General features: G+C 32.7%; 1 pseudogene; it reads left to right on the top strand.

Annotated features, from left to right (window-relative positions):
- The first annotated feature begins 19,431 nt into the window (after positions 1 to 19,431).
- Positions 19,432 to 19,559, top strand: LOC112483429 (annotated as a pseudogene).
- The last annotated feature ends 1,327 nt before the right edge of the window (positions 19,560 to 20,886 follow it).

Genomic DNA, 20,886 nt, shown 5'->3' with positions numbered 1-20,886 from the left:
TCAAACATGGACCTTTCCAGCAGAATCTAGGTTCATCGAAGCAAGAATAAGGAAACATTCAGAGACAATATGGACGATAAGGTGGGTTTTTCAGATGTAAGGACATACATTTCAGAAGTCTTGTACAAAGATTTTAGGAATTGAGGAAAGATTAAAAGTGATGAGAATAAGGAAGATTTAGAACATTTTGTGAGTAGAGTATCTGAGATGCCTGGTAAGATGAGGGGGTTAGGCTTCCTGTGATGACCTGTTTACACAGAATGAGAGGGTATAATGAAATTATTTCATCATATTTGAGACAGATGATAGAAGTAAAGCTATGAGAATTGGAAGGGAGGGACAGTGGATGTCTGGGGCTCACTCATGATCTCTGTTGGAGTAAGCCAGGAGGTCAGCAAAGTAGATTTTGGGCAGAGGGCAGAGCAAATGCAGAGACTCTGAAAAAATCAAAGGGCACCTGGCATGTTCAAAAAATGACAGACCAGGTAGGATAAAGATAATTAGGATTAGAGCAGAAAAGTAGCTGAATTCCAAATCATAGAAACCAGTAGGCACTAGAAAGACTTTAAAATGAGATGCATCCTTAGAGAGTTTTGAGCAGAGGAATGATTTTATCTTACCTTTTGAATGGCTCATTTAGGATTTATGTAGAGATTGGTTAGACAAATATCTGGTAGCTTAGAAAAAGGTCAGGTTAGTGGAACTACTGATAACTTATGTATATTTTGAAACGAGAGCCAAATTGATTTGTTGTTGCGATAGATGTACACTTGAAAACAGAGAAGAGTCAGAGGTAATTTAAGATCTTTGGTCTAGAAACTGACAACTGAATTTTCATTTACTGAGATGGAGAGGGCTGATGGAAAAGTTGTGTCTTCGTGGGGAGAAAGTTCTTTTTTAGACATACCATATTGAAGATGTTCATTAGATATGCAAATAGAGCTATTAATTGAAATGTTGGTTTTATGAATCTGAAGTTAATGGATGAAGTCAGGGTTGAGGTCTTAAGTATAATATTTTATTCTTTTGTTTACATTTTTCTTAAACTATCATAGTTATATGATTAGTATATTTAGTCAACGTTTTAACTTTTTATGTATATTTAAAAAATATGAGTAACACTGTCCTCTTTGACTTCATGTTCCTACATTCTGCTTTATATCTTCTAGAAGTTATACTTTTTCTTCTGTATCTATTCACTCTTAATTCACAGTTTTTATTTCTATGTACATTGCCTTTTCCCCTGAGAGAATTGTTCTATATCATTTGCCTGTTTATTAAATGTCTCTTCTCATACTCCTTTCATTCTGCCATTCAGCTCATTATTAAGCTTTCGTAATTTTCCCTCAATGAAAATTTTAATTTAAAAAATCTCTAGTATGTTGTCTTATGGGTACATGGTCCTCTCATTACTCTGAATGTTATTTTTATATTTATTTTAGTGTTATCTTTTGCTTTATACATTAATTTTCATTTTGTTATTTTAATCCTTATTTCATTTATTGAATTTGACCTCTTTCGTTTGTGGAGTTATTGTTTCTGAAAGTTTTGCTGATTCTTGGTTTTGTGCTCATATTTTGAATCTTTGAGATTTCCCATTGGCCTGTTTTATGAATACTATGTAAGCTTACTATATCTTGCTTACAGTGATGATATGTAAGTAGTGACATATATTGCCAGAGATATGCCTATGACTAATCTGGACATGTAAACTTTTCATTCATTTCAGTGTCTTCTGCACAGGGTTCTTTCCACTTTCTATTCAGAGAGCCCACACTTCTCTCCCCGCTCACCCTAGACAGATATTTCCATTGTCTGCTGTTTAGTTTAGTGAGAAGTAAAGTCTTATCTTGACTGTCCGTCCAAATAAACATCCCAGGACTTTTCCCTACTGGTAAGATTTGCCACATTTTAGTTCAGAGCAACTCTGGCAGGAAACAGGGTCACTACAAAAAAGAGCACATCAGGAGTTTAGTATCTGTCTTCTTACTGAATATGTGCCATACATTATGGAGTTAAGCATCTCATCCTCACATGAGATCTATGAAATAAATCTTATTATTATCCCCAGTTTGCAGAAGAGGAGTGTATTAGATCTAAATAATTTATGAAGGGTACAATATAAAATAATTGACCCAGGCAATTTGGCTACAGGGTCCATGCCTAATCCACCATGGTTTTACTACCAAGACTCAATAACAGACTACTTTGTATTTCTCCTTTGCTGTAATCTGGGTGTTAGTTCTTTGTCTACTTTGGGTCTCCCATTTCAGGAATGATACCTATTTTCTCCACCTGTCTTTTCTTGGTGATGTTATAGTGTCTTTGGCCTTTTCTATGGGATTGTCTTGTGAATTTTTCGAGAAGGCATAAATTTTATGGGTAAAGCATTTTTAGCAATTTTTTATCTATGTTTATCATTTTAAGTCTAGCTATAACACTAAAGCATTTAAAGGTTTCAGCACTGCTAATTGTTGCTGTTTTCATTGTTTGAATTTTTATTCTTTGTGTTTGAATATAAAAAGAACCCAGGGTAAATCAGAGTTCTCTTAAATTATATACAACATTGTGTTTATGTCTACTTTTGAAATTTTTTTCCCTATGGAAAGTGTCCAAGATTTTATTAGATCTTTAAATATTTTGTAAACCACAAAGGACATTATATAGGAAAATTATATATACACGTATAATACCATACTCCTACAAAACAAAATGTGAGACTAGAAAATGCATACAGACCGAGGCTATGTGAAATGAAAAATAAATATTTTTCCATTGGTTTTGCCATTGGAAATGAGAGTAAAAAGAGATTAGTAAAAACACAAAAATGCTAAACCCTAAATCTTGCAAATATATAGGAACACAACAAATGAACATTTCTCATTTTCTCATAAAATGGTGTTATTTACAAACTACATAAAACAAACAAAATAGCTCTAATGGTAGTAAATATGTATTATCATTCTAAATCAAGTCAAAACTAATGACACTCTGAGAAAGGTTTAGTTTATACTGAGGCTAGGTGTCTTGCAAATGAAAAGCTATTTAAGTGCTAAAATCAATTGACTATATAAGACCATGTTTTCTGATGGGAATAGTGCACAAAAGATGCCTGGAAGTTGTTTGTTACAATGGCTAAATGAGATTCTACCTCTGGTTATTATCAACCCAAACATTCATCATTATAAACCGCTTCATTTTTATTTTATTATATTGATTTACCTTAGCACCCAAGACAGTTAGTACTCCTACAAAATTCAAAAACCATTGATTTACTTAAATTATTCAGTACTTTACTGTATGGCTATTATGTCATTTAACATTTTAGACAAATCAATACAACTTTTTTTAATTGCCTGTCACATACCTAAGGTATCGCAAATGTGTTTTGCTGGAATCATTAATTTGTACTGTGTTGATGACATTTTTATAAATCGACTGGTTTAAAACAATAGAGTAGCATATGTGGGGGGAAAAGTACTATGCAATGAATAATTTAAACTAGTTGGAATATATAACACTACAGAATTATTTATTAAGTTTATGATAATTTTATTTTGCAAGATAGCTGAAAGGTAGACTGCTGTCTTCAGTGGACATTGTATGTGAACTTTTTTTCTCTTTTAAACTCTACATAAACAAAATAGATGGGATGCCAAGTAAGCTCAATGCAGTGTTTTTTTTTTTTTTTTTTTTTTCATTTTGAGAAATCTGCAATAGAGAATTTTGACTACAAGATGAGGAACCATTGTTATCATGAAGAAGGATATACTTCAAACAATAGTTTACTCTCTTTCTATATTAGAAGTATCCAAAAAAACTAATTAAAATGAGGAACCTATATTTGTGTTTTCCTACTATGTTAAATAACATTGAGTTGAATAAAATATGTGCAGCATAAAAAATGTTAAGTGGACACAGTGACCATATTATGTTGAAGGTAATGTGAACCCAGACTATTGGTAGAAAAACCTACACATTATAGAATATAAGAAAGGGAAATATAGCAGAGATCTAAGAAGAAAATAAGTCACCTAAAGTCACAGCAGATGGAAGGTAGCAAGGTAAATACCACTGATATTTTGGAAAATCATTTTGCATTTATATGTGAATTAGTATGCTTCAGTGCCTTTCCTGCCAATTCTTTCTAGTACTATCAAGTATTAAAATAGTTGTAGAATTACTTATTTTAAGTACAAGGTTTATATTGTATGAATAAGTGTGTTTTATAAGTAACACAATTATTCACTCACTGATTTTTATACCATGTTTGAGGCATCTATTTGATCCAGAAAGAGTCAGAAAGAAAAATGCAAACAAGAACTTTAAAATAGAAGTGTGTTGAAAAGAATTCAATGTAGGAATATAAGTTATATTAATACTTTTAAAACTATATGTGATAAAGGACTATTTTACCCCAATCTGTCATAAAGCAATGCTTTTAAAAAATCCATCAAAAAGTGAAATTTTAGAAAAATTAAAATAAAACATGTCCTAAATTCTAATAATTAGATTTATCAGAGATAAGATTATTTTAATCAGTATAATCAAAACAAGCATCACATAAAAATGAAATATTTACAAATATGTACTCATTGATTATTGAAAGTGAGCATATTAGACTTAATAAGTTAAGAGAATCACTTGTAACTTTGTGTCATTGCACATCATAACTAATCAGAAATTTATGAAATAAATAGTGATTTCCTATAGAATATCTTTAGGTCTGTTTTAAGGAGTTGTATCAATATTTAAAATTTTTAATGTGGCAACCTCACCACTTGCAGGAGGTAATATATATTTAAATTCTTCTGTGGTTTGTCTGTAAAACACTCATGTTAGAGAAGCCAGTCTCAGAGATGCATGTTGACAAAAGTAGAAGAGATTATAAAGCAAGTTTGGCATATTTTTTTGTAATTTTTATTCAAATGTAGAAAGTTATGCTTTATTTTTAAAATTCACTTACCTAAAACTTTACAGTATAAATCTGTTAAATTTAAATAATTTAAAAATGGATTCAGATTCATGAATCTCTTATTATAGATCTACTTTAATGGAAAATAAAATTCAAAACATTGTATTAAATTTGTAAGATGATTGGTGAAAACTTTCAACAAAGGGCAATATTATGATGACCGATTTCACTGATAATTATTGTTAAATTATGAAATATGTTATAGCAATCCTTAAAAATATTTATCTTCCAAACTTCTAACTTTTCTTTGTGCCTTTGAATGTTTTCTGCCATTGATAACAGCATGTTGCATTCCTTCCTTTTATGGAAGGATTAAATCATTAAATATACCAAAGATATGAGACAGATTAGCAAATTTGATAATCTAAGTCACATCTTTAAAAAGTTAGGACCAAACTGGTTTCTTATCTTGTGGAAACACTGAGAGTTTGTTCTGTAGTTCAAAATTTGCAACTGAACTTTTGCCCATGAAAAAACATCATGATTTTAGCATGAAATAACATTATTTATAATCAGTTATTATATTATTATCTAGTTGAGCAAAAATTGATTACAGTACATGAGCCTTTATTCACAGTTATAATACATGTGACTAATCATATTGTTTAGTTTGTGTGATTTATTTTTTTTCCCACCAAGTCTATCTCAGTAAATCTTTTGTACATAATCTAGATTTATAACAGGAAGTGGAAAGTTTTACGGTAAATCTATCATAGTTTATTTGAGTTGTGCTATAATTTCTGAGGGGAAAAACCAAAGATGCAATTTGGTAATGATATCTACTTAAAATGCCTTCATGACTTCTGAAGTGTCTTAGCCAGAAGCATATTTTATAGCATATTCTGTAGGTGATATTTTATACATTAAATTTCATCTAAATTGTTAATATATAGGGGTATACATTAGAAGTATTACTGTTACTTTTTATAGTGTTATGTCCTTATAATCTCTGCCCAATGACTACAGTTTTTTTTCCCACTATATGTTCATGTCTCTACCCAGAATTCTCTACAGTCTCCTCCCCCAAAATCTTTGCCAGGGTAGTCACTACTTTTATCTTATATATTAGGTAAATATTTATTTAGCAAGGCATAATCATAATTAAGCAAATTCTATTTTCTCTCTCAAAGTACCTTGCCCTGTGTCTTTGTAGCATGTATTCCAATTTCAAATAATATATCTATTGTGGATTATTTACAGTTAGAAACCATGTCTCATTTAACATTCTGTCACTGGTTTTTAATATGCTGGCATGTATATAGGAGGCCTTTAATGAATACATGTTGAATGAATATTGGATATTATTACTTGTGATGACAAAGGTTAAATATATAACTAAATGTTTTTGGACTTTCCATTGATTCTACCCCTTTCAATCTTTCAACTGGATGATTTAAATAGCTATATTTTTATGTTTCTGTGAGCATTTGACCCCTTAGAATGAATTTTATTTACAACAATTAAAATAGTCCTTTTAAAAAGGAAGCCAAATTAAGTCACTTTCCTCCAAAAATTTTCCATTGAATGCAATTAAACTGAAATGATTTTCAAGGACACCCGTAAGTTAATTATTGCCTATGTCTCAGAAATCGCTTTCTGTCACATTTCTTCACACTTACTTTTTCATACACACTGATTTTCTAATATTATTTTCTGTATACCAAGGTTATACCTGCCGTAGAGCTAGTATCAGGTAGTTCAGGCCAAAGTTACAGAATCAATAAGGAAAAAATAATTCAATGATTCGCACCAAATAGAAATTAATTTCTCTTTCTCACAACAGATTGGAGTAGGCAAAGTTTCCTTCCAACTTTCTGATCTGATAGCTTTCTATTGTCTTTCCATTGCATAAGCTAACCATCAAAAATTTATATGGAATCCTGCCTGCAAGAAGAAGAAAGCAGAAACTAGCTCATTTGTTAAGGAGTTTGACCTGCAAATTGAACATATTTGCATTCATAGTCCATTCATTGCTCATGTCACAGGACCACCCCTAACAGCCTGGGAAATGTATATGTCCTGTGTAAAATTAGAAGAAGAGGTTTTATTTATTAAAAGGAAGGCGAAAACAAATACTAGAGAAAACTAGCAGACTGTTACAAGATCTCACATGTGTTACTTCTTTTGCCTCAAGAGGTTGGACTTCAGATTTTAAAATGCTTAGTTTATAGTTGCCATTAAGTTTTCAACTAAAATTAATCTCAGATAAGTTTACTTTAACAATCAAGTGTGTATGGTCTCTATTATTACTCTCTATTACGTTTTTTTTTATAGCACTCATCTCTACCTGAATATACCTTGCCCAATTATTTGGCTTACATTATTATTTTATGTATAAATATTCTGCTTCCTTTCTGTTTCTCCATCAAAATGAATGCAATTAAGCCCCCAAAAGAATTTTGTCTATGTAATTCTCTATGTCTATACCTTCTGCACTTAGAATGGCTATTGCACAGGTGTTCCTCTTTAAGGGACCGCTCAGGGACTTATTCACCTACAGACTCACTAGCTCTTAGCTCCAGAACTGGGGCAGCAGCTTGAAAGACACTAGAGACATACAGGGAGGAACTCAATTGTCTGGCATCAGGATGAGGGCGGGAGGGGCAGCTTTCTCTCAGACAGAAATGCCAGCAGAATCCATTGTTCCTTTGTTGAGCCTTGCCCCAGCCCAGCATGCAGATACAGATGAGTGTCATATCTGAGTCTCCATCCTAGCTAACATTATTGCCCTGAGAACCCTCCGTACTCAACTTGCAGGTTCACCCAAGCAGCTTCCAGTGACTTTTCCATACAAATGGCCTGTCTTGGCTCATGCTACAGAATTTCCTAAAGTCACTCAAAGGTTCACAAACCTCAAACAATTAGCATCTAGCCTCGGCGTGCCCCGTACCTCATACTGAGACCCCCAAGCCTGGCACTACTGGCATCCAGTTCTCAGTTTAACCCCTTTTCTAGTTACCTCCAAACTCTGTGCGAGTAGAAGATCTCTGTGGATTGCTTCACGGCTCATGCCAGGTGGCCCCAGGTAGGGCGCAGTGTGTAGCTGAACATGCCTTGCGGCGGGAGCATCACAGTAGGCCTTGAAGTGGCATGGCCAATGGCCTCTTCAGACTGAGCCAGAGTACCACTCCACCACCTCTACAAACAACACACCCACAGGGCAGCTTTGGTGGGCACCAGAGACCTGCTAAAGCAAATTCTGCTTTTTAGGGTCAGACCCTGCACAACAGCAACTCCCCTGTAGTCATGGCCAGTCCTCACAGTCAGTCAGCCTGAGAGTCAATCCCTTCTATTGACATGCACAAACAAACAAGACTCAACTACAACAGGAGGGCACGCACAACTCATACACGGGACAAACCTGGAGCAACCAGCTCAAGTAACCAAGGAGACTGTACTACCTGGCCCCACAGGATACTTACTATATAAAGCCACCCTCCTAAGACCAGGAGACTTAGAAGCCCTACCTAATACAAAGAAACAAACGCAGGAAGGCAGCCAAAATGGGGCAACAAAAAAACATGTCTCAAATGAAAGACCAGAACAAAGCTCTAGAAAACTAAACAAAATGGAGACAAGCAGTCTTCCAGATGCAGAGTTCAAACACTGGTTATAAGGATGCTCAATGAACTTAAGGGAAGAGTAGATGAACACAGTGAGAACATTATCAAAAAGATAGAAAACATAAAAATGGAGATAGAAAACATAAAAAGAATCAGACATGAAAAATACAATAACAAATAAAGAATACAAACAAATACATTAGAGGGAATCAGATCAGTTATTTAGAAGATAAAGTAGCGAAAACACCTAAATCAGAAGAGCAACAAGAAGAAAGAATTAAAAAAATATGATAGTTTAAGGGGCCTCGGGGACATCAAGCATACCAACATTCATGTCATTGGAGTATCAGAAGGGGAAGAGAGAGAGATCAAGGAATCAAAAACCTACTTGAAGAAATAATTATGGAAAACTTGGCAAAACTAACCTGGGAAAGGAAATGGACATACAGTCGCCCTGAACACAGAATCCCAAACAAAATGAACCCAAAGAGGCCCACCCCAAGACATCATAATTAAAATGTCAAAGGTTAAAGACAAAGAATCTTAAAAGCATCAAGAGAAAATAAATTAGTTACCTATAAGGAAGCTCCCATAAGACTGTCAGCTGATTTCTCAACAGAAACTTTTCAAACCAGTGGAGATTGGCATTAAGTATTCAAAGGGATGAAAAGCAAGGACCTACAACCAATATTACTCTACCCAGAAAAGATGTCATTTAGAATTGAAGGATAGAGTTTCCTAGACAAGAAAAAGTAAAAAGAGTTTATCCACACCAAACCAGTATTATAAGAAAAGTTAAAGGGACTTCTTTAAGGAGAAGAAAGAGGAAAAAAAAGAGTGAAAAATATGCAAAATAAAGTGGCAATAACTACATTATCTGTTAACAATTACTTTAAATGTAAATGGATTAAATATTCTAATAAAAAATATAGGCTGGCTGAATGGATAAGAAAACAAGACTGTTACATATACAGCCTACAAAATATTCATTTCAGATCAAAAGACACACAGACTGAAATTAAAAGATGGAAAAAGATATTGTGTGAACATGGAAACGAAAAAAAGGACAAGCTTATTTATATTAGACAATATAGACTTTAAAACAAAAACTATAGAAAGAGACAAAGAAGGACCCAGCAATCCTACTTCTGGGTATTTATCCAAACACACACAAAACACTATTTTGAAGAGACACATGCATCCATATATTCATTGCAGCATTATTTACAATAGCCAAGATATGGAGTGAACCTGGGTGTTCATCAGTAGGTAAATGGATAAAGAAGAGGTGGTACATATATACAATGGCATATTACTCAGCCATAAGAAAGAATGAAATCTCGCCATCTGCAAGAGCATGGATGAACCTAGAGTGTATTGTGCTGAGTGGAGTAAGACAGAGAAAGACAAATGTCTTAGGATTTCACTTACATGTGGAATCTAGAGAACAGGATAAACAAACAAAACAAACAAGCTCATAGTACAGAGACTGTTTTGATGGCTTTTGGATTGGGGTTAGGGTCAAGGAATGGGTGAAGAGGTGGGATTAGAGTTACAGATTGGTAGTTGGAAAATAGTTATGGAGATGTAGAGTATAGGATGGGGAATATAATCAGTAATAGTGTAATTATGTATGATATCAGATGGGTACTAGATTTATCATTTCATAAGTTATGTAGATATCTAATCACTATGTTGTACACCTGAAACTAATATAATATTGTATGTCAACTATAGTTGAAAAAAATGAAAATATAAAAATTAAAAAACGTGACATAATCAGTTCTTTAGTAGAGTTATGATTCTCTTAGCATTGTATCTCAGTTTATTTCTATACATTACAACTAATTATCTAAGGGACTTCTACTTAAATATATCTCCCAGAAAATCATATGATTCTTATATGACATGCATTTCCATTACCAAAGCACAAGTATTTTGATAAACAAACTACAACCACATCTGTAAGAGTGTAATTATATACGGGGACTGATGGTTATCATAGGAAAAACTGAAACTTAGGCTAAGAATGCTTTATATAAGGTTTGACTTTCAAGTAGTTTTGAAGGAGAAACAAATTGTACATAGAAGAAGAACACTTAGAAAATAAATAGTATGGGTAATTTCTAAAAGTAAGAATGACCTACCTAATATAACTTTAGGTGATGAAAAAGAATCATTTGTTGATGGGCTGGCAAACATTTTTCTCTCAAATTGATCCTAAAATATGATATTTCATAACTAGTGTCACTCTATGTTTCTGGTTAAATCTTTTACATTTTTTTTTGTTTGTGAAGGGCAAATTGAACATTAATTGATTTAATTTTTGTTAACATTATCTCTGAATAATCGGATTTGGTATGATCCCATTACCAGATTCCCTGACATAAGACAATCTCATTAACGGACCCTGAGATGTCACTTTAGATCCATTTGGTAACAGAGATACAGATATAAACTCATTACATGATGCACTCTCCATTCTTAAATTGATGAGGTTTGCTCTGGCTGTTATTTAAAATCTAGTATTTCTGGAAGGGATAAAAACACATTTTCTAAGAGAAAAGGTTTGTAAAGGTAAAGAAAGACGAAAAGAAGAAAGGAGAGAAAGAAAGAAAGACTGAAAAGTAAAGGTATAAATTTTTTCTTGATCACATTTCACAATAAGACAATATTTATTACATATTTATTATTATTACAATATTTATTATTTATATAGAAACATTTATAGTTTGCTTAAATCCATAGAGTTATTGATTATGATTCAATGCTATTATTCATAAATAGAAAAATACTTTGCTATTTCTTCTCAATTTTTTTGAAATAAGTCTTATACCTCAAAGAAAATTAATATAAAATGTGCATCTCTTATTTGGATTTCATATATTAATAGTACACTAAGTCTAATAAATATATTTGGTTAAATCTAAGATTCTGCTTCACTATAATGCTCTCTTCTAAGTTATATATTGGGATATAATTGGTGAGTGGGTGTGTGGAGGGGTGGCCAGTGCTCTGGGAACCAGAAACAAAGCTTCTCTATTTGCTCTATATTAGAATAATGTTGATCCAACGTCAGTGGCCAATATAACTGATATAACAGGAAATTTTCCTAATATACTCTCCCACTTCCAAATAGGTAGAAAATCTGCATTTCCTTGCCTTGGGAACTTTTATGCGGCTGAAGCAGGAAGGTGAGGGTTTTTGTTTTTTTTGTTTTTTTTTTTTAATATAGTGTTATTCTTTAATACTTAAGTATTATTTGTAAAAACAATAGCACTATAAGCTGTATAACTAAGAACGGCAGTTTCTGCCTCACTCCTCATCTCTAATTTTCACTCCTCAGAAGCAGACTTATGCAATTCATTCATCTGTTTCTTCTGGAGTGTTTCATTGTACTTCTAAATACTACTGGTATAGCCTATATTACCATTCTAGGTTTTTAAAAAATGTATGATGCAGTTGACTGCCTACTGTGAAAGATGAGAATGTAACCTTTTTATTTAACATTCTCTTACTCATTTCCCCCACTACACATTTTATCCAATACTCTTGTAAGAATCTCAGTTTCTGGTTCAGTATTTAATGACTGCATTTTTGCCATTATTAGTAATATTTATTATATTTCTGTTTTGGACAACATTACATTATTAGTAATATTTATTATATTTGGACAACATTACATTATTAGTAATATTTGGACAACATTACATTATTTGTAATATTTATTATATTTCTGTTTTGGTTATATCTTCTGTTTTGGACAGCCTCTTGCTTTTCTTGGATCTAATAATCATTTTGTTTGTGTGTGTGCGTATATTTTCGATCATTGATTGATTAACCCTGACTTTTTAGAAGAACTCTGAAATACCTCCCAACATGCTCCAATACTTTATCAGGTAAACTATCAATTTCATTTCTTTTTCTTAGACTTATTCTCCTGAAACGCTGTACTTACATCTTACAATTTGAATTGGTTGTGTTCTAGATCAGCCAAATAACTGTTACGAAAATTTATTTTCTCTGCTTCTAGGAAGCCTTGATGCCTTATTCCTACACTGATTATTTTCTGGTTTCCATATTTTTTCTTTTCATGGTTAACTTTTATCATTTTTATGAAACATGTTCTCCAATAGCTTCCTGAAAAATAATAACTGTAAACATTTTGAGACCTTGGTATTCTTAAATGGTTTTCATATCCTTTGATTGATATTTTGATAAAATTCAATATTGATATTTTGGGGAAAATATCAAATTGATTGTTATTTTGTCCAAACTGTAGCTATTCTACTGTTAGCTTTGTGACAGTCACTACTATTTGCTACCAATATTCATTTGCATCATTTCTCCTTTTTTTACTTTGTGGTGTCACTGTGCTTATCAAAATGACATTAACTATGGACTATTATGAGATTTGGTTGCTATAGACAGACTATTAATTCTGTGTTTCTCTATTCAAATAATTGTCTAAGTATTATCAGTGGAGAGCTTGACATGATAGCTCCACGATATTAGTAATCAAGTCATCTGTTCCTATTTTCCTGCTATTTTAAATGCACGGCTTTCATTTTTTTATTATCATACCTGATCCAGCCACTTGCATACTTGCCAACCGGCAGAAAGAAGAGAGGGGTAAGTGGAAGATTCCTTCATTTTAACAGTAGTATCAAGAATTCTGCATGTCAATAACTTCATACCTTGTGGGCCAGAACATAGTTCTGTGGCTCTTTTTGTTTTCTGAATGCCCTTTTTGCATAGCATTGTAACTTTTTTCAAGAATGTATTTTTCTTTTTTATATTGCCTGATTGTATAGCTTTATTTGATTTTTTTTAAATCTAAAAATTCTGCCTTTTTTTTCCTGATTTCTTTTTCGATATTCTTTGGAAAACTATAATTAAAAGTGAGGCACTAAAGTAGCAACTGGAGACATTTTGTGGATGTGTCTCATTCACAGAATAAATAATTTGTCTACAGAGTGATTTGTAAGAGAGTGTTCTCCATTTCATAAATCCTGAAATTTAATTATTTTTAGATCTGTCTACCTTTGATCTGTCTAATGCCCTGAAAGAATCCTAGAAACATGTTGAGGAAGAGAGCAGAGAGGTGTTACTATGCACTATGCAGACTTGCATTAATCATTAGTTTTACTCCTCCTCTGAGTTTAATTCTTTGAGTCCAGAACCTTATTGATCCAGCCTTCTCAGAGAATACTTCCTTTATTCCACTGGAGTAGGAAAGATACATTGTTCTAGCAGCAAAGCCTTCGGGAAGAAATCTGGGGACCTCAGTCATACATATGGTTTCTTCAACTATCATATCCCAGCCTTCAGAAGTTGTTGCCTCCAAAGATCTGAGTCTTCTGGCTTTCTATGGGATAAAATTAGGTAGCTTATTATTAGTTCCAGGCCCTTTCTCTCTCTTCAAAGTCAGTTGCTAGTCATCTATTCACCTTCTAGCTCTCAAACTTTGTTGACATTTCTTACCTATACTTGTCACCTTTTCTATTATTTCTATCCTTGTTGAGATATAATTTAATTAAAAAGGATTTATTGTTATATTAGTGGGATTTGAGGAGGAAACAGATAAAAACATGTGATCAATGCTGTTTACGTAAATGGAAGTTCTCTAATTTTAGTTGTAGAGTACATTTGAGGGTAAAAAAGAAACAATTTCTCCTTTAAATAATAAGAGAAAAGAATAGAGACGTGTGGTTTCCAAAGACGACCCATGTCAAGCTTATTGTCTGCTTTCAAGTGAGCTGGCAAACTTCTGAGATGACATCTGTATGGGATACCTTGATTCTGAATCTTCGGTATATGAACGTCTACCCTAAGCAAGAGGATAAGACACAAAGCGAGGCCAAGAAAGGCTTCAACAATGAGGATATGAGCAGTGACCACTATGGATGAATAAACGAGGCCATTTTCCAGATTGTAAGCTACCCAAGGAGAGGGAGGTTCCTTCTGAGATATGGTCATGGTTTGTGCTTCCGTTACAGCTGTTAAACTAGATGCTCCCTAGAAACACAGATCTGTGATCAAATACTGTACTTTGTCATTATTGCCAAAGTCCATATTCGTAATATGGCACAGGACTCATAACATTTCCTTTTTTGAATTTGTAATACCAAATTCTTCCTAATAGGACTTTACTCTCTACTTCACTAAAAGCAGGATTAATCTCAATTACTGATTATTTAAAAGGGTAACAGTGAATCCTTAGAATGTGTTCACTTTCTGAAATGCTTTCATCAACTTGTTTTTTCTTAATTTACCTCCATTTAAAATTGTAAAATATTTTTTTTTTTTATGGTACAGCCATAATTATGGAAAAAAGCATTAAACTAAACATACTTCTCTCAGTGTGGCTGATTACATTAGAATGTACTTGGTGCATTAATTTTTTATTACTGTTGTAATAAATTACCACCAACTTAGTGTCTTAAAGCAACAGAAATCTATTATGTTATAGTTCTGGAGATCAGAAATATAAAAGCAGTCAGCAGGGCTGCATTTTTTTTTTTTGAATGCCTTAGAAGGGAAGAGAGGAGGCAGGGACTGGAATTTGTTCTTTTTCCTTTTCCAGCTTCTAGAGATCATCTTAATTTCTTGCCTCATGATCCCATCCTCACATCATTCAAACCTTTCTGTTTCCATCATATCTCCTTCTCTGACTTTGACCTTCCTACCTGCATTTCATAAGAACCCTTGTGATTATAGTAGACCCACTCAGATAAGCCAGGATAACCTTTTCTTTTCCAGGATTCTTATTTTAATAACAATTGCAAAGTCCATTTGCCATGATAGGTAACATAATCACAAGTTCTGGATATTTAGACATGGACATCCTTAAAGGATCATTTGTCTGCCACACTTGGAATCAAGAAATTGTTATTATTATTAAATATTAGATTTAATATTTAAACTACAATACCTAGTGAGTTCTTACACACATACACACACACACACACACACACACACACACAGCATTCCAAAGACTGGTCTCCATCTTAACTTTCCAATAGGCAAACATTTTTCTTTCAATTTATTGAGAGATTTAGTCCCAGAGAGGTACAATTATCATTTTAGATAATAAACATAAGCATTTACTTCACAGATTTCTACTTTAATTATAATGTATTGAAATATGTTATTATATTATATATTATATATACTATATTATACAGGATTAAAACTGTTTTGTTTTAATCCTGTATAATATAGTCATTCACAGAGGTATTTTAGGGTATGCGTTTGTAATAGAAGACGAGTTTTGTGGAATTCTTGTACTTCCTTTTGAATACAACACCAAACATGCTGTTTCTACACTGTCTTAATATATTACATGGGTTGATAATTAATTCTAACATTAAACATATATTTTATACTAAGAAGCACAGTTGGGGTTATTCAGCTGATTCTGGTTATTTTATCAATCAATTACAAAAAAGTGGAACATATATTAATATGGTTAAAATAACCATTGAAAAGTTAGTTATTTGTATAATTTCAGCCGCTATATTGACAGAAAAACTATAGTGTGTTGAATGTGTATCTACTAGTTACTCTTAAGTCTGACAGTTTAAATCCTACACTCAATGAGATTTCTGTGTTAATTGAGTATGCAAACCAAGTATCTAACTATTTTTGGAGTGTTGTAATTTCAATATTTGGTCACCTTTTCAGACCATTTTGTTTTGGAAAATATGCTCAGAATGCAATTAAGACATACTTTGAGGGACTGCAAGGCACATATTAGGAGAAATGTTAGCACACACATAGAAAATGCCAAAGCCACTTGCTTTTGTTAAACAAGCAAAGAATTACTTTGTATAAGAAAAAAAAAAAAAAAAAACCATAGTTTTTTGCGAACCCTCATCTCATGTGTTTTGTTAATTTGAAAAAATAAAATAAACATAGGATTTCTAACTTACTTGATTTTTTTTTTCTGGCATTCTTTAAGATCTTCCTCTCCCATGGATCATCTTAAAACAAAAACACTTGCATCCCTCTCATTCTTGACCTTCTTTGTTTCTGCCCCATTTCAGTCTCATCTCTGCCAAGTTTCTTGAAAGAGCATAATTCTAATTCATATTCCATTCTACTGCCTTCATATTTCTAACTTTTTTTTCCACTGAAGCTTCTTTTTAATGTGAATTCTATTTTTCCAAAACAAATAGACATTTTAAGTCCCTGGATTGATCACCAATTGTTTTAAAATATCTGTTATCCTCCCTTTTTCTTTTTGTCCTATACTCCTATTTCGCTTTTCTTCATCTCAACATCCTAGGGTTGCCCCATGATAAACAAAATTCCAAAATGGTCTCCCAAAGCTGTGCCACCCTAAACTTGTGAATATGATGTGATATTACTCCTGTAAACATGTCATGTTATATGGCACAGTTGAGCTTAAGGTAAGGCGATTATCTAGGTGGATCTATACTAATACCTTGAACTATTTCAAAAGCAGAGTTTTCTTCTGGTTTTAGAAAAGGGAAAGCTTTGAAATAGGAGAAAAAATTGTTGGACTCTGACATACTTGATGATAGAGGGAATTATTTGGCATAGAATGTAGGTGGCCTCTAGAAGCTGAGAGCAGCTCCCAGTTAACAGTCATTGAAAAATGGAGACTAAGTCCAACAACTTGAAGGAACTCAATTTTTTTCAAAAAACCAAATGAGCTTGACAAAAAACCCTGAATTCCAGATGAAAACATAGTTAGCTGACATCTTGATTTTAACCTGAGCAGAGAATATAGCCAACTGTGTTGAACTTCTGACCTATAAAACTCTGAGCTAATAGTTGGTGTTGTTTTAAGTCACTTTGTGGTAATTTATCATGCAGCAATAGAAAACTAATATATGCCCTTCAAAATCTGATGTTTCTTGGCTGTTGATATTTTTTATATGCATGCATTTCATGGACAATGTCATTTGTCATTATTTAAAAACCACTTGAATATTCATAATCACTAAATATATACCTCCAGATTTTCAACTCTAGATTTTACACTAATTACCTGTTATATGTCTATATTTAATGAATTCAGAGATGGCTCATACTCAGTTGTTCTCAAACTGACTATATAAACTTACCATCTTCAATAACTAGTTCCTCATTTATTTTTTAATTTAAACAAGAGTTTGTAATCAACCATACTACAAGTCATAGGTTAATACATGAATTTTAGGCCTGAAATTTTTATTGATTTTAAGCAAAATTGCATAGATAACCCACTCATTCTTCGTTTCACTCTTCTTAACGAAGGGTTCTGCAGGGTTACTTTCTGAAGGGTTACTTTCAACAAACCTGTAGAAACTAAACTTAGTAAAGCATGCTAGACTAAAATACTACTTCCAAAATATATTTCATTTTTGTCTTTTTATTATCACAGAAGTATCTGTAAATAGATACCCAAGAGTTTGGGTATGAATTCAGTATGATTCTCTTCGTAACAAAATGCCAATCCTCAGTGACTATAAATAAACATAAAAACAAGAACAAAATAAATATCTGGAAGCAACAATAGATAGTTTATCATCCAAAAAAATTTTCATCTTTATATGTTGAAGCATTCTCCACACATTCAGAGTATAAAAAGGAAATATCTTAATATTTTAAATTATTAAAACAATAGATATCAGAACAGTTTAAATCAAATACAAATTCTATGAATATATTGAAAAATTTAAAAATATTTTACAGACTGCTCAATTGTAGGTGAGCAGCTAAGTTTTCTCTAAACTTTTATTTCTACTAAGTTTATTGAGCCAAAGGCAAAAAAAGAGAAGAGGGAAAAAAAAAATTAGATCTTGAGCTATATATAGTGCAAATGTGACAGATTTCATGGCTTATCAATTTCTGACTAGCAGAAGTTTCTTACTTTATTTTTGATGAATGGTTTTATAATTAAATGTGAACAGAGATGAGCTTATCACCCCAATAAGTCAGTTGCTCAGCAAAATTAAAGCATACAAACACTTGTGACTGCAGCAAGCTTATATGAATTTGAAAATGATAAAATTTAGTTAGCTTGGGGTAAATATTAAATTATATATGGTTCCCTTTCCTTCTTTTTTTTTTTCTTTAATTTTCAGGAATTCTCCTTCTGTGTTGACTCAGGATCAAAACTGGAGTCTTCCTATTCTCAGGCTTTTATTTCCTATCCACCCAGGAAGCCACATCATTAACTTCCTAGCTCCAAAAAAGGCTTATTCAGACCAACCCGTAGCCCACCATTTGTATATGTGGCTTGCCAAAATGGGCACTCATGTCAGTTTTCCTTTATCAGACCTTTAATGTATGAGTAATTAGGTGGAAATAAATTAGTATAATTGTTTCTCTATGTATAATTACATAATAGTATAATTGTTTCTCGATGTCCCTATGCCACTTTTAAATTTAAACTTTAGATAGACTTTAGCAAGATGGGAGAATCAGAGGAGAACAAAGAGAAAAGAATGAAAAAGTATGAAAAAAAGCCTACATGAACTATGTGATACCATTTAAAGAAGCAATCTGTAAATTTATTGGAGTCCCAGAAGGTGAGAGGGAGAACAGGGCAGAAAGGTTATTAAATAAATAATGGCTGAGAACTTACCAGATCTGGAGAAAAATTTAGTTGCCAAATTCGTGAAGCATGTAGGACTCCAAACAAATTCCACTTAAAAAGATCGTTTCTAGAACACATTATAATAAAACTGTCAAATATCAAAGACAGAGACTCTTAAAAGCAGCAAGAGGAAAGAAGCTTGTCGCTAACAGATGAGCTTTCATCTTAAAACTATCAATTGATTTCTCAACAGAAAACTTATAGGACACGGGAGTGTGAGATGATACATACAGAATGTTGGGGTAGCGGGGTAAATAATGCCAACCAAGAATACTTTGTTGGTCTATGGCCATGCCACCCCAAACAAGCCCGATCCCAGAAGCTAAGTTTGATCTCAGAAGCTAAGCAGGGTCGGGCCTGGTTAGTACTTGGATGGGAGACCACCTAGGAAGACCAGGTGTTGTAGGTGTAAAACATAAGGGATTGTAGGCTGACAAGATCTTTGCAATCTGTGAGGTCAACCAAGGGTTGCCTTGCCTAAAAAAAAAAAAAAAAAAAAAAAAAATTAAATTAAATTAAAGTAAAAAGAATACTTTGTCGTACAAAGCTGTCCTTCAGAAATTAAGTAAATGAAAAGGTGTTCCCAGATAAACAAAAGTTAAAAGAGTTTATCACCATTAGACCTGTCTTACAAGAAATGCTGAAAGTTATTCTTCAAGCTAAAACAAAGGATGCTTAATGAGTGACATGAAAACACATGAGAATATACAACACATTGGTAAAGTAAGTATATAGTCAAATTTAGAATACTGTAATATGTTAGTATTAATCACTTAACTATTCTAAAAGATTAAAAGACAAAAGCTATAGACTGCTATATCTGTAGTATGTTCTATGTAAGCCTTATGGTAACCCCAAATCTAAAGATACAGTCAACACACAAAATATAAAGAGAAGGGAATCAAAGTACACCACTAGAGAAAATCATTAATTCACAAAGGAATTTGGCAAGGTAGGAAGAAAGGAAGAAGAGAAATACAAAACAGCAAGAAAGCAGTAAGATAAGTAAGTCCTACTTATTAATAATTACACTAAATGTACATGGTTAACCTGTTCAATCACAATGTATATAGTGGTTGAATTAAAATAACCCAATATTATGCTGCCTTCAAGATTTACTTCAGTTTTAAGGTACACACATGAGTTCAAAGTGAAGGGATGTAAAAAAAATATATTCCATGCAATTAGAACCTCAAAGAGAGCAGGAATAACTAGTTATATCAGACAAAACAGATTTTCAGACAAAGACAGTAACAAGAGAAAAGAGGATCATTACATAATGATAAAGGGGTCAATTCATTAAGAAAGTATAATAATCATGAATATATAGTCACCCCAAATCAGCACTTAAATATATTAAGCAAATACTCATAGGTCTGAATGGAGAAATAGACAACAATGCAATAATATTAAGGACTTCAATACCCCACCTTCAATAATGGATAGGTCATCCAGAAAGAAATTCGTTAAAGGTTGGACTGCAACTGTACTTTAGACTAAAGGAACCTAACAGATGTATAAAGAACATGTCATGCAACAGAAGCAGAAGATACATTGAGAGATACATTTCTCTCAAATGTACATGGCATATTCTCCAGAACAAACTATATGTTAGGTATATGTTAGGTCACAAAACAAGTCTTGGCAAATTTAATGATAGAAATAATAAGTATCTTTTTTAACCACAGTGACATTAAACTAGTAACAAATAACAGGAGGAAAAGTGAGAAATTCAC

The sequence above is a fragment of the Pteropus alecto genome, unplaced genomic scaffold (genome assembly GCF_000325575.1).
Source record: "Pteropus alecto unplaced genomic scaffold, ASM32557v1 scaffold24, whole genome shotgun sequence".
NCBI lineage: Eukaryota > Metazoa > Chordata > Mammalia > Chiroptera > Pteropodidae > Pteropus > Pteropus alecto.
The sequence above is the reverse complement of the archived record's forward strand: the minus strand, read 5'-3'. Positions and strand labels throughout refer to the sequence as shown.